Source organism: Rhodnius prolixus, unplaced genomic scaffold (genome assembly GCF_049639745.1).
Source record: "Rhodnius prolixus isolate KJV_2025 unplaced genomic scaffold, Rpr scaffold_5, whole genome shotgun sequence".
NCBI lineage: Eukaryota > Metazoa > Arthropoda > Insecta > Hemiptera > Reduviidae > Rhodnius > Rhodnius prolixus.
In genome coordinates, this window is record NW_027411624.1 from 15,693,226 (window position 1) to 15,708,905 (window position 15,680).

General features: G+C 34.0%; 1 protein-coding gene and 1 long non-coding RNA gene across 5 annotated transcripts in view; one reads left to right on the plus strand and one right to left on the minus strand.

Moving 5' to 3' along the window:
- The window catches only part of LOC141458632 (neurotrimin-like), a 747,333-nt gene that overhangs the window by 55,898 nt on the left and 675,755 nt on the right, over positions 1-15,680 (plus strand). The gene's annotated exons all lie outside the window — the stretch shown is intronic.
- Positions 1-15,680, minus strand: part of LOC141457689 (uncharacterized) — a 58,606-nt gene that overhangs the window by 41,702 nt on the left and 1,224 nt on the right. Inside the window, exons 1-2 of one of the 2 annotated variants that reach the window (XR_012460453.1) lie at positions 6,487-7,896; positions 2,044-2,244 (exon numbers count right to left, since the gene is read on the minus strand). This is a non-coding gene — a long non-coding RNA (uncharacterized lncRNA). Of the gene's footprint in view, positions 1-2,043; positions 2,245-6,486; positions 7,897-15,680 lie in introns of those variants that run through there. The other variant, XR_012460452.1, reaches the window with a different exon arrangement.

The following is a 15,680-nucleotide window of genomic DNA, read 5'->3' on the forward strand; positions in this document are numbered from 1 at the left end:
CATGATTCTCGATTAGGAAAAGGGCAAAAAAAAGTAATCGCCTGTTACCTTGAAAGTATAATTCATATTGTTCATTATGAAAATCTTTAAACAAACTTTTTTTTGAAGTCGTTAAGCCCATCCAATTAATTTCATTTCCTTCTGGCGATACAAGCTTCTTAACCTTATTTCCAATATATTTTTTTAAAAATTTTTTAGAGGATATTTAAGTTATGATTATAAAATGAATTATTTTTTTAATTTTTTTGGTCTTTTTTCCCCAAAATTCTATTAAACAACATAGTCTTTAGAAATATTGATACTTCTTCTTTTTTTCTTTTCTTTTTTGGCTCCCAGGCATTTATAATTGGTGAATTTTAATTGGCAATTAAGTAGCTGGAGCCACATTGTTGGTAAATATCAAAGGTTATGTTCGTTATTGCTTGCTTGTTTTTGATCAATTCTGCTTTCAGTTACCCTAATCATCTTCGAAGATTGGTGAGTCAGTTTTGTGCGGAAAAATTGACAAGTCAAAGTTTCTACAAATATCATTACGTCACTACAAAAATCAAAATATTTAAAGTGTGGAAGTGAAATTTTTGTTATTTGAATTGTAGTATTCTATTTTGTATTATAAGTTACATACATTTTTTAAATAGTATTTGCAAGAAAAGTAAGGAAAGATGTAATATATTCGTGATTATGATTTAATCATAGATAATATCTGGCGACGATGTTAGGAGTAAAAATATTCTCGGATAGATTCAGCGTCTATATCGCACGGAAAAACAATTTTGACGTCCGTGAGTTTAATTAGAAGCCTAATAATTTTGTTAGGCAATATATTCTGTTCCCAGAGACTTGCCTTAAGCGCAAAGTTAAGTTTTCAGCTTGAAGGATGAAAGATTAAAAGCAATCATACTGGAAATGACAGTTTTAAGCTATTAGAATAGAGTTTTAGATCAGCCTGCAGCCTCTGAAAATCAGTTAGGCATTATCAGACATGGGACTGGAATAAAATTCATGTGAAGAAGTAAGAGTTATGGTACACAAGCCTCAAGACAAGTAAGTTGAAACTCCCTAAAACTGCCTAAGGGTACGTTTACAACGGAGCTGTGAGTATAGATGATAGCAGAGATGATAACTGATAGAGTAAAATATAATCGCTGATTAGTGTGCACAACGGAGCTGTGATACATGCAACATGTCGAGTAGTGAAGAAGAGTTTTTATGTTCAGCAGCAACGAAATGGTATATTTTAAAGAAAAAACGCTTTAGAAAATATCATGTACATCCCATAAATAAAAAACGAAGTACTTTGGGCGAATTTCACCATTTATATAAGGAACTTAGAAATTATCCGGATCGTTTTTTTGAATATGTGAGGATGGGTCCACCCACAGTCGACGATATTTTAGAAAAAATAAGGTCAAAATTAAGAAAACTTTGGAAAAATTGCCATGGAAATCCTATAACCATAGAAGAAAAACTAGTGATTACTCTTAGGTTAGTAATGATTTTATTGAAAAAAAAACAACAAATAAATACACATGAAAATAAATGTAAGCACGATTTAAAAAACAAAATATTGTTTAAAAGTAAATAATAAAATAATAACCAAAAATAATGAGTAAAGGCAGCACTAAATAATTTTTCTACGTCCATTTTGAAGCTCCGATACTGGAGTTCAGCTAGCAGAAAAATGAAAAATTCAATTCTATCATCTATGCTCGTTTATAGCAGCAAGTATGAGCCACTAGTCGAAGCTTCGTTGTGCACGCTCACATAAGAATGTACTAGGTTATTCTATAAGCGCTGTTGCATCACTGCTATCATCTCCGCTATCATCTATGCTCACAGCTCCGTTGTGAACGTACCCTAAGGAGGAAACCTGAAGCTGCAGTGAGTACAGATTAAGAAGCTCAACTTTCCTTCTCAAACGTCGAGACGTTTCAAACCTTTAGTGAGCTCTCACTCATTTAAAAAATGGACTACCCAATCTACCTCGGTTAGAACGCTAAGGTTCACTTTGATTCGTGCAATTAATATTTAAATGATACCTACAAATTTTTCCAAGGAATGCAGGAATACACGTGATATCCAATGAATTGCAGGAAGTATTTTCTATCAGCTGTGCATATATCTAGATGGCATAACGGTTTCCTGTTCTTCCGGCTGCTTATTGGACGAGAGCTTCTTTACATCTCCATTGTTATTGACTACGACAAATCCAATCTCATAATTCTGCTTGAACCATTTCAAAACCTAAAAAAAAATCACAAATTATTTCTTCTTTGAGGCTACCAGTTGTCAAAAAATTCATTAGGATGGAATATTTTTTAAGGGAGTAATTCTTTCCTCGATGATTAATAAAGTTTGCTCGCCAAAATTGCGGATTTCTCGTCAGAATTTATGTTTTATGTGTAGATCGATTAGCTTAATATTAGCAATGACGCATATCGCTTCATAAAGCAATCATCTTTACGTATATTTTGTGCAAGCGAGTTGATGTAGACTGATTTTTGCGTACTTCCGCCTTTAGGATGTTTTGAAGTTAATCCACTTCCTTTATGTAGTTCACTTCCTTTTTCCAATAATGTAATTTAAAAGAGGAATATGTATATATACATTATACATATTCCTGTATGTGTAGGTGTCACTATAAAGATGTTTGACTGAATTTACTATATTTTTCTTTCATCGCATATGATAAGAAGTATAATGTCAAAGCTAGGCAGACTTAGTTGTTATGTAGGGACTTAAAGTACAGAATGTGTAAAGTAGAAAGAGTGCTGTCTTCTTAAAAAAAGAACCTTTTGCTTATACAAGGCAACCTTCCAATAAATAAACATTCCCTAAGGCGGAAATAAAGCTAGCCATCCTATTGGGCTATCTTTGGCAGGATGGTACACACTTGTGTTATAGACGAGTATAGACGACGACGTGGAGGAGGGATAAAAGGTATGGGTTAAGTTTTTCCCTAAACATGATAGTGTTAAGATTTATAACAGTATAGACATTTGTAACCACCTCCAAAAACCATTCTTGGTGTACTTTATGTAGGAGCTCGGTGTGTCTGTACGAAAGGAGTCTTTTTAACATAGAGGATCTCTCTTATCAAGAAAAAATACCTCTTACTAGCTGACGACGCCTTTTCCGCTAACAAGAACTTAGTGTGAGGGTATTCTAGTTTAACATATGTTTCAATATTATATTATTTTCAACGTTGAAAATATTTATACTATAAATAAATATAAGGTAAACAATTTTTTTGTGCACTGATTGCCGATGATAATACTTTTTAGATATCTTCCTTCAGAATTGAAACTAGAGCCAATCATTGCTAAAAGTTTTAGATACTTTAGAAAGTGGAGAATTAGATCTAACAACCACACTAAAACGGAACTAATTCTATTCTCTCATAGAAGACCTGTAGTCAAACATGCTGTTTAAGTAAATGATACCACTCATATTTACGTATTCTACATTTTTAAATTTAAATATCTGTTTTGTTTTTGGAAGTATTAGTTTCCTTGTGTATTCATTAGCTCAATTTTTTGTATGTGATTTCACAAAACAAGTAAATAAAGTAAATGGTACCACTCTACAATAGCAAAAAGAAGTTAAATACTTAGCCTTCACTTTAGACTCAAAACTAACTTAAACCAAGCATGTGAATGATGTATGCAATAAGGCGCTAAGCGTCATGAGCAGTCTGTTCTCTTTGCATAATAGAAACTCAGCCTTTTTATATCCCGGGTCACACTGGGATAAGTAACAATGAAACCGCTGACAGGGCTGCGAAAGATGCCACGTTACTGGACTATAAGTTCGAAATTATTCAACCCTCAGACTGGAAAAGTTATCTTAGATCAAAGATTATCTCCCAGTGGATAAGAGACTGGAAATCATTTCCTCTAAATTGAGGAATATAAAGTCGACACCAATGGAGTGGTTAAAATCATGTCCGAAACACTCGCCGCGAGGAGGTTGTGTTAGCCAGGTTGAGGATTGGCCACAAGTTATTAACCCATGGTTACATTTTCAGAAGAGAAGAACCACCTATTTGTTCTGGGTGTAACGTTCCTATAACTGTACGCCATATCCTGCTTGAATGTTCCAAGTATTCCAGAGCTAGGCAAAAGTTTAACATTCCCTGGAAGAAGTATTGAACGACAACGAAAACAGCCTACAAAACACTCGGCAGTTCCTGAAAGATATTAAGGTTTTTAATTCAATATAATAATGTACGAGGTGTGTTCAAAAAATAAGGTGAATTTTCATTTTTCTTAAAAAATATTTATTTATTCATCGATTTTTATTTTGTCTCCTTCAAAGTAGTCCCCCTCAGATATAATACATATGTGCCAGCGTTTTTTCCAATCCTCGGAACAGTTCTGATATGCACTTTTTGGTATGTCCTTGAGCTCTCTCAGCGATTCGGTTTTTATCTCCTCAATCGTCGCAAATCTCCGTCCTTTCATGGGTCTCTTCAATCATGGGAACAGGAAAAAGTCGCAGGGCGCCAAATCTGGTGAATACGGTGGCTGAGACATGATAATGTCATTCAACAATTCCTGAGCGATGCTCATGCGACGGTTTTTTTGATCAAAATTCAGCAATTTTGGAACGAACTTCGCTACTACACGCTTCATGCCCAAAATTTCCAAAAAAATTGCAGGACATGTGCCAACCGATATGCCGACAACCTCAGCAACTTCTCTAATTGTGATTCGACGATTCTTCTCAACATTTTCATCGGTTGTTGATGTGCTGGGGCGTCCAGGGCGAGCGTCGTCATTCACATCTTCTCGACCTTCTGTGAAAAGCTTGTACCACTTGTAAACATTTTTTTTGACACAGAGTACTCTCACCGTACGCCACTCTCAACATTTCAAATGTTTTTGAGCACTTAATTCCATTTTTTACACAAAATTTGATGCAAATTCGTTGATCCATTTTTTCGACAGAAGAAAATCGCCGAACTCGCATAACACTTGTCTTATTTATGCCTCTAACATACAAACTAAACATGCTATATAGCTACAACTTTGAAAATATGTTCGAGACAAGTGTACCAACATAAAAAAAAAAGACAATCGAAATTCGAATGTACGTAGCCCGCGAAATTTGAAAATTCACCTTATTTTTTGAACATACCTCGTATTATATATTTATCACGAATCACGATGAATGTATTTATTAGGATGTAAGTATTTATTAGGATGAACTTATTTATTAGGACGAATGTATTTATAATGATGAGTGTATGAGTGTGTACCTATATAAATTTTATGTAAATAGGTGATTTTAAAATTTAGGCTAGATCTCTACGGGGTGCGAGGAATATCGAGTACTCCACCCTAACATTAGTTAGTTAGGTTAGAAGGAAAGAGTTAGGGCAACCAATGGGTTAATTTCGACAAGATTAGATGTTAAAGTAAATCAAGTAATACAGTGAAGTGCCTATTTTCCGGTATTGTTCAGGTGCAAAGGACCTTCGATGTTGTGCACCTTTTAAGACAAAACAAAACTCAGCCTTGGACTTCCAAAATAAAAAATGAATATACTATCTTTATATTCGACCGATACTCCTGTATGCAACCCCTGTACGGTCTCACTCGTGAGCTCACTATTTACAGTAAAATACACAGAGTACAAAATAAATGCCTCTGATTGATTGGCTCATTTCCCAGATGGTCGCCCATTCTTCGTGCGAGTTAATTTTGCTCACTAAGAGAACCTGAGTAAAAAAAAAAATTTTCAAAAGAATAGCTCGAATGATCCTTTTCAAAGATATGTAAAAATTAAATTAAATTCAGAAAGTTTTTTTAAAAAAAGCGAGATGCGTCAAAATACTCTGGCTTCCCATAACTTCCATTTTGCTATGGTTTTTACCATAGCGTTTCTGACTGTCGTTTCAGTGAATTAATTTAAGCTGTCCTGGCATAACCGCGGTATGAACTCTGATTAAAAGATTAATTATTAACATTTAAACTCGCAGGCAAAGCTAATAATCGATTTATGTTAAGAGTTTTAAAGTTAATAAATGTATTCCAATCTGACATCACTGGAAAGAGATATATCTCTAGCGAGGACTTACTGCAGTTATTTATTAACTACTTCTACTGAATAAAAGTTCATTTTTTCACCCTTAGAAGTGAATTAACTTAAAAAATAACATCTACAACATGAGATTGCAATTTTAGGACTTGTTGAACTATCATACCAATTTTTAATTGTCATTGTGAATTAAAACGCTGTAATTATTCATTTTTATCGCTAAATTTTCGTAACCCAGTTGTCACAAATTGCATCGCGCCAGAATGTGTCCCTGTGGCCCGTCGCGTTACATTTTCTTGGGTTCGATAGAGTCAAAAATATGAGTGAATAGTAGTTCAATCATGAGATATTGTAACATAATGTAACATATTATAAATAATATTCAATTTTCCTAGTTCAGCGCGTTTTGTGATCGTTCAAAAAATTCTGTAATTAATATTTCACCTTAAAAATCGCCCGAAATCGCCTAGAAACTCGTCGGGTTGTTAGCTGGCCTAATTTTTAGTGTATCTGAGTACAATGAAGTTTTGCCGATAGATCTCGTAACTGGTTATGATATATGGAAATCCAACTTCAGGTTATTGCAGATAACATCATCACCATCCATCGGTGTCCACCACCGAAACAGTAAAATCGTAAAATGCTCCTAATTAGAGAAAACCTGTGGAAAGACATCAGGGGAATGGAACCTGAGAAAATGAAAAACAAAATAAAGAAAACGCTAAAGGAAAGAAGTGAAAAACCTCGTTTTTTGTTTAGCAAAATAGATTCACTGACATACTTAAAGTAGAAAATGATTGCGACCAATGTTAGTGTTAGAGAAGCTCTCTAGGCTTATGGCTGTTTGATAATGTGCAGCCATAATACCTAATGCAAACAATAACAACAAACTTAAACCAAGCGAACAATCTAAACCCATCGAGGACAAACTTGACTAAATCAAAAACAAAGCAAACAAATTAATTATACTTTTTAAAGCTACTTAGAGCATAAAATGATAAACAGAATATTTCTTAAATTTTGCTTTTAGAATAAAGTTAAGAAATGTGGAAGAGAATGGAATATATTGTAGCCAGCTAAAATAAATAAGATTCAAGCATAACCAAAGATCTATTTAAACCTAAGATCCAAATTAAGTTTTAACATTTAAAAAAGGTCATAAAAGTGCCTTGATTAGAGTAAAACACTTCTAACCAGAGAAAAGCAAAAAATTAATCACTTAAATTCCAATTGAATAAAACAAAATTTAATTTTAATTATGTTTCATGGTTAAGATTAAAAAATTTGTTAATTAATTAACTTGTTACTTATTAACTTGTAACTTATTAATTTGTTAATTAATTAACTTGTTACTTATTAACTTGTAACTTATTAACTTGTTAATTAATTTGTTAATAATAAACCAAAAATAAAAAAAATAAAAAATAAAAATGAAATAATCAGATTTAATCATATTTTTTTAGTAGATTCGTTTGATTAACGATTAAATTTGAAATTTAGTTCACTAATTGTCTTATGATTAAACGCACGATTAATTTCGCCGATAAAATTCTGATTAAAATTTAAAAAATTAATCAATTAAATTTATGATTAATCAGTGCCCATCTCTGCTTCTAAACCAAGTGGAATTTTTTTTTTAGTACTTATTCGAAGATCAGCTTTCAACATCTCTCAAAACAATTAAATCCAGGGATTTTGACTGAACTTTTTAAGCCAATATTTTGTTATAAGAATAATAATAATTAATTGATCGACACAACACTGTATTAGCATATAGAATGAATAGACACTGTAGGCGCGCGAAGACGCCTACACCCAGAAGCGGAAAACGCGATAGTTTTAGAGAGGGTTAATCTCTAGTGCCCTTAGTGCGTAAGCCCCACCACCTCGACAAGGTTGGACACCAAGTGGGGGCAAGGCCTGAAGGGCCAGGGCCGTAAAGAGGGCAAACAAAAGACACCGAGATAACCCTGCAGATGTAAATGGAGAAAAGCTGATGCTGAAGAGAAGTGTGATGTAAAGGATACAGGAAGGCGGTTGTTGCTCCTTCTTCTTGCCGATGACGAGATGCACTGTAGCCTGAAAAGAAGAGAAGTGAAAACACAATGAAGGTTACAAGATGCGAGGCTACAGAAGTTTGGCGGGAACCAAAACGCGGGAAAAGCATGGCGCGAAATTTAAAAGGATGGGGGCGCCGCGAAAAGCTGAGTTCGACTGAACAGACACAATGCTAAAATATAGAATGAATTTCGTAATGTTTATAATTCATTTTTAAAATTTTTTAAATCAAATCATACGGTTAAAACTTGTCTAAACATTTTTAATTTTACTGAATCACGTTTACTCTCCGGCGGGGCTCCTGTCCAACTGTCCTCTTCAGACTACTGCTTTACAGACTACTTGGACGACGCTCCAAATTGCCCAATGAACTCAAACGCTTAATATACAGTACTATCCTCAAACCTAGAGCTTTGGGGTTCAGCCAAACCTACAGACATACGGACAGTACAAATATTTCAGTCAAAAGTACTCCGACAGATAGTTGACGCTCCTTTCTACGGTGACTAACCTCACTCTTCACAACGACCTCAACATTCCCTTCATAGACCAACTCGCTAAGACTAAATATCAAAAATTCCATACTGCTCTCTCTACTAGCTCTAATCCTCTTGTACTGTCTCTCGCTTCCTCTGACATCCCTAATAATCCTCCTCGCCGACTGAATCGCCAATGGACCCGCGACTTCCTCGCAGTCTGAAGACCTAAACGTCATCCTTCTCCTATAGAGAGTGCTACCACTGGGTAGTTTCTCTCCTCCTGCTCTCCTCCCGCACAAGTTCATCACTCTCCATATTTACTGATTGTATTCAATGTATACAGATTGTAAATTACAAAATAAATTTAAACTTTTATTTTACTCCCTTTAATTTTAGTAAGGATATTAATGAAACTCAAATAACAAACATTCACTTGCTTTATGAACAAAGAACTCCTGCTAAGATCCTTTCTAAACCAACTTGAAGAAAAGCCAACAGAAAAATACCTTAGCGTAAAGCAAAATATCGATCCTCTTTGTATAATAATCTCCCCCTATAAAAACCAAAAAAGGTAAAAAAAAAGGAACCCTAACATGGAATAGGATACGTTTCCTTAGGGAACATAGCTTGTCGATCTTCTTCAGCAAGAGGGATATAACTATCAGGACAGGCGATCACCCTCTAGTTTCGTCATACATCGTTAGATTTGTATTCAGGAAAGGGAAGAGAAGGAAAAAAAGGCCTACTAACCAGCCCTTAATTCCACAATAATCTATGAATAGATCTTTCTATGATGGAAATCCTGCAGTATGTTATCTATAAAGTGAAATGTGCATTTCTTGATATGCATTTTAATAAAGTTGATTTATGATTCAGTATAGTAAGGGAAGGCGTATGATTAGATCCAAAGTATAAAAGTTTCGTGCCACACATCATGCATTTACGTCATATGCGTTAATGGCAATCATTTACTGATTGATATTCTCTCTGCTTAATTGTGGCATGTTTCGATTGAGTGTTAGTTTGTTTCTTTTTTTTACAGGCACTTGAAGAAAATTGATAAACTATGATAATTCTGTGATAGAACGATATCTATCTCGAATTGATTGTTTTTCCAAAAGCTATTCACTGTAAAAAAAATCCCGCTAGTGATTACTCTCTTATCACCCCGTTACGCCTGAGTACTTAAGGACACTCCTGTGTTCTCCTAAGTAACTCCTGAATACACTAACTTCAGTGTTTCCTTATTCTTTTGCACTACACTCCTTTGTAATCTAACTTCTGGGCACTCTAACTCCTTCCGTTTTATAACTTACCACATTTTACTAATAAAACAGTTAATAATATTTGCACGTTTATTCCTAATTCTAACTAATACTTAACTACAGAGATTAACAATGATTATACGATACTTATCAACAATTATTGTAAATGCTGTATTTCTGTTACTACGTTAACGCAAACTTTCTTGTGGTATTAACCAGTTAAGCGCGACGTTTATACACGTCGAACGTAGGGCAAAACAAACAAAAGTTTACAACGTCCGAAATATAGTCACTGCAAGCGACTTTTTCTTCAATTTCCAGGGCAGATTATAGAGCATTCTGTGCACAATTCAAAAAATCTTGCACCGCTTCACGTATGCATTGCTCTAGTTAACTAGGGACGCAAGAGCTTTTTGAATTCTGTGCAAAATGAAATCCTGCTCGTACTGAGGTCTGAACCTCTATCTAAGGTAAAAACGGCATTGCACAAGGGTTGAGAGCTTCTATTTGTGTGCGTAATTCCTAATCTCTAATGCGGAGACCAAACAAGTACCAACCACTTATCATTTGGCTGGCTCCCACTGCAGTTCTATTGGTATGTTAAAGTAAACATCCCACCAAATAATATTCTTATTGTATTTTATTAAAATTTCGAGTTTTTATAGTTAATGGCAATTTTATATTCTTCACAGCAAGAATACACGTCGAACGCACCGTAATAGAGACTTGGTTTGACGTCAAACACGCTTATCTGGTTAAGGGCGATGAGAAATCGTAGGTTGAATGTTACTTTTCCCTCAATTTATTTTCCTGTAAAAGGAAATGGTGGGATTCGTGAAATATTTTGATTTTTCATTCTCTGAGCCATTTCCTGTAATAAATACATTTGGAGTAACACTTTATATCTGGGAGTAAATAACTTCTCAAACTATTAATGGCCATTAAATATGCTTTTAATGCATTAGCCGAGTACTTCATTGTGAATGTGAAGCGACTAATCTCAGTAGAATTCAAAATCTTTTTCTCAAGTAAGTTTTTTAAGAAATGTAATATTCTTTCTTCAAGTTCTATTGCTGCTAAACAGAGAAAGGAGAAGAAGTCTTCTCTTCTTCTGCAACCCTTCCCTCAATTAAGCTAAAAGCCCCTGGTACCACTGGCCTCTTCAATGGGCGCAAAAATTCAAAAAGCCTCGTTTATCTTGAATCCAACCACGTGATAATAAAAGGAAGTAATATTAAACTTTCAACTCAGACAATTTTTCCTTTTCTGGTTTATTTAATAGACTGCATATCTGTCCAATTAGTTTCTCTTTTTTAGCTAAAAGTAATGGAGACATTGATAAATTTATGGAGATAGTTTAGGTGGTATTAAGGCTAAAAATCTCTTGTGAACAGTAATTGATGATCCATCATTAGAAGCCACTATAGGGGATGCCAAACCGACAGCCCAGCTTGGTTAGTGGAGAGTTCCATTTACCTCGTTCCAGGATCTATATACCCAGCTTGGAGGCGGTCACTTGTACGCCGCCTCACACTCTGCCTCTTTAACAACAATGCCCTTTTCACTAACAACGCTCAGTGAACCCCCCATTCATCCAGGTAAACCTGGTACTAGTATCTTAGGAAGTTATTTATCCAAATTTGCTTGCATAACAGTTTATAATGAAAAACTGTAAATTGATTGGAGTAGATTATAATTTACATTTTAATGATGGAATAACCAAGTTCACTTTCTCAAAAACTATTATTGGTTAAGACAATTTCGATGATTTTGTTCTTATAATATTCGTGAGTTTTGAATTCATGTTGCGATAATTAGCTCTTATTTCTTCCTTTTTAAATCTTAAATTGAAACGAAAATCTTAAATTGAATTTGATTGAATTGATTTGAACTTGAAAAACATAATTCGAAGATTGCTGTCTTCTAATCGTAGCATCTAGACCTGTTTTCAGTCTTAGAATTACAGAACAGGTTTCATTTGATTTTTTTTTTTAACTCTAATTTACAAAAATGCATTAGTGCGTAAATAGGTTGAAACAAGTTGCAATTCGTATTGCTACAGTCTCATGAATCTATTAGATTTCTGGTTGTCACGCTATCATATTTAAAGATTAATTGAAAACAAATAAATATTTGTAGCAAACAAAATAATAAATTTAAGATGTAACATGCTTTTAATAAATTGCTTGATTTTTTTTATCGAAATGATCGCAATGCTATACTCATTTCTTGGCGTCAAGTTTTAGAGTTTTGCGCATGTTGTCATTTTTGTCATTATTTTTTGTTGTCTTATGCTGAAAACCTAATTTCACTGTAATCATACTTCTTTTTTGAACAGAAAGCCTTTTCAAGAAAGCATTTTTTTAAATGTTTAATGGTAATCTGCGATTCGAAGATTGCGGTTCTTTTGATTTGTAGACAAACAAATACCTGATGCAATTTTTACATAGATCAGTTATGCAAGTTACACTTCTAATCATTTAAGGTGAAACAAATTAGTTTAAAGTAAGTGTTGCTAAAAAACTAAATTCGTTTAAATGATACTTCTGATCTTAAAAGTCAGATGAATGACCTTTACACCTCTCAAAAGCTCTTTATTTAGGCTTTTTTTTATTTCTTTAAATAACCTACCAATTTTATTACATTTAAAGTATTGTTATTATTACTTTTTTGCCTTATTTTTTCGGCGGATAATTGATCTTTTTGACTAGTGCAATAAGTTTGAACTTATTTTGATCATTTTTTTGAGATATTTAGCGCCCCCCTCGGCACGAAAATTCCTCTTTTGTAAAAAAATGTTGTTATGGTAAGGACTTCTTATCTGTTTTCAAGTGGAAAATCAAAATCTAAAAACGAAAGCGATGATTTGTAATTTAAAGTATACTAATAAAGTATTATTATCGAATTGTTTGTAACGAGGGTACACTGTTCGAGGCCGGGCAGCACACAGGAAAAAGTTTTTGGCGCCAGTAACGTAAGATGTTGGTTGACGCGCCGAGAAAAAGAAAAACAAATTCATTTTTATAATGATTATGTTTTGCTTTACATAAATTTGAATTTAATGTTTGTTTCGTTTCATTTTTTGAATCTAAACTAATTATGGTTTCAGTAAAAAATCACCCAAACACATTAGTTATTTTTCCCAGCTAAAAAAATCTCATAAATTTCTTGCTCTAGTCGTTAAACAAGTACGTATGTATGAAGAACATATGAAATTCACAATGTTATTATTTTCATTGTTACCACTTTGATGTACTGCTTTATCAAAGCCCGCAAACTTTGTTGATTTATTGCGGGTTATGTAATTTATCCTCGCTTGCCATACTTTCCATTATGGCACCCACATTTCCTACCTATGCTTAAACAATTTTAGGCTAAAAAAAAGAAAAAGAAAAATAATGTAATCATATTAATTTCATTCTCTTTGGAATTTATAACATAGAGATGTAGTTTTATGAAACATTTGCGCTAAAGATATTTTTATAATCGGCTGATATTATTAAATAATTTATTTCTGCAAATGTGACTGCATTTTTGTTCAATTAAAGTTCTGTTTATCTTTTAATGCACTTTTTATTCATTTTTTAGTAAAACGCTTCAATGAAATTTGCCTATTTTGGTTTTCATTTGTTTCGAGAGGCTGAAGAGCTGATCTGTACCACCTCCTCTGGACTTTATTAGTATTTATCCAAGAATTGAGTTAATCTACAATCTGACACGACTGCAGCAGTCAGGAAATGCGGACAAATGGAGCCCAATACCCAAAATATCTTGCGAAGGTTTCATGGGAAAGAGTGAAGCGAGCATATTCCTGGGACCTTTTGTACCACTCTTTTCCCAGCACATTGTTAGCTTAATCCAAGATATCTTGGACAACAGTGAAGTTCATTGGCCAATAACACTGGTCTCATATGTTGCAAATAAATATTATAAATCTACATTTTCGCATATAATTAAGTTATGCCAACTTTAACGAAGCCGTTTTGCTAGACATTGAATTTTGAATTGAAATCTAAATACATAGTATTCACCTTAAACAAGAAAACTCTCCCTCCTCTCTCCTTCCACAATACTTCTATACCAATTACTAACCAAGTACGATATCTCGGAGTACATCTTGACAAACGACTAACTTGGAACCCCCATACGAGACTCAAACGAATTGACCTCAATCTGAGGTATAAAATGTTGAAAAGACTACTCGACAAATGATCAAAACTGACCCTGACAAACAAACGAACTCTATATACCGCTCTACTTGCCTCAATATGGACGTACGGAATACAACTCTACGGAAGCGCTAAAAAATGGAACATCAACCGACTTCAGTCCTTACAGTCTAAAATCCTGAGAACAATAGTTAACACTCCCTTCTACGTCTCCAATCACACAATACACTCTGATCTAAATATTCTTCTCGTCCCAATCTCGATACACAAAACTCCACTCAAATCTACACCTCTGATCCACAACATGTACACCAGAACACTTCCTTCAAATCCACTTCGCTGACTAAAGCGGCGGTGGCCACGCGATCATCTCAACAAATAACGTCGACCTTATAGGATGGTTGCTGTGTAAACTTGTCAACGTGGCGAACTAACGGCTTCCATCACTGGATGGTCGATGCAACTAATATTATTGCTTACGATAAGTTATTTAGTACACAACTACAATAAAGGCAACTAAATGGGAAACATTGTGGCCCTCTTCTTTGAATTTATGGCGCCCTAAAATCTTAAATACATTCTATAGCAATCTGAACTTTGCTGTAGCACCCAAAGACCCCAAATTAAGAATCACTGTTCTACTTTAAGAATTATTGAAAACAAAAAACAAAAAAATTATAATAATAACAAGCAGAAATATAATTAATCAAAATAAGATGAGTAAAAGTAATAATTAAAATTTATAAATAAAGTGAGAGGCTAAATAATGGTATAAAAGGTAAGACACTCTAGTGACAAACGGGTCGGTTTGATAGTATTTCAGTTCCGCCAGTTCTGGAGCCTTGTAATAAGAGGCAAGCTTGAGGTTAGCCTAAGATGTTCGTTGCGTGTTTTGGTGCAACTACATATCGTGCTTTATATTAGATCGCTTGACAGCATGCCTCTAACAGAACGTTCACGTTAACGAGCTTAGAAATCACTACCATTATATGCATACTCTCTCTTTCTCCTTTACGTCACTACTTTATGACAATCATCTTCTAACAAAACCTGTCGTCGCGCGAAGGTAATATTAATGTTATCTTTTCTATATATTATATTTATTTGTCCTCTACTTTATACAGTAGATAATCTCTTTTAAGATTTCTTGAAATATTTCCTAACGACTGCAAATATAATGGTTTCACGCTTTTCTTGAAATATTTGTAATCATTTTTTTAGTATTTACTATTTAAAGTTTAATATTTATCAAAAATGATTTATTTGTAGGGATAAAAATCGGAATTAATAAATACACAAGCAGTAAGGTTAATTATAAGTAGGGTAAAAAGGAGGCTTCTAGCTCAGTAAACATGGCGGACTAGGATGTTTACTGAGCTAGAAGCCTCCTATTTACCCTACTATTATAACATATGGGAGTCGAACCCCAACACAATCATAGCTTTGTGGGCTTCACCACTAAACGCTTGGCTACCGTGGCTATTTGCTAAATAGAATATTTAGTTTTACTACAATAAATTGTAGAGAAAACTTATTTCCATTCTGAACAAAAATAAATTGTATTATTCCCCAAAGTTACTTAAATAGAAATTAGCAAAGTTTATAAATTGTTTCAGCAGCTAAGTTTTGATATTACTTAGCTGAAAATGAAGTGAAAGGAAAATTAG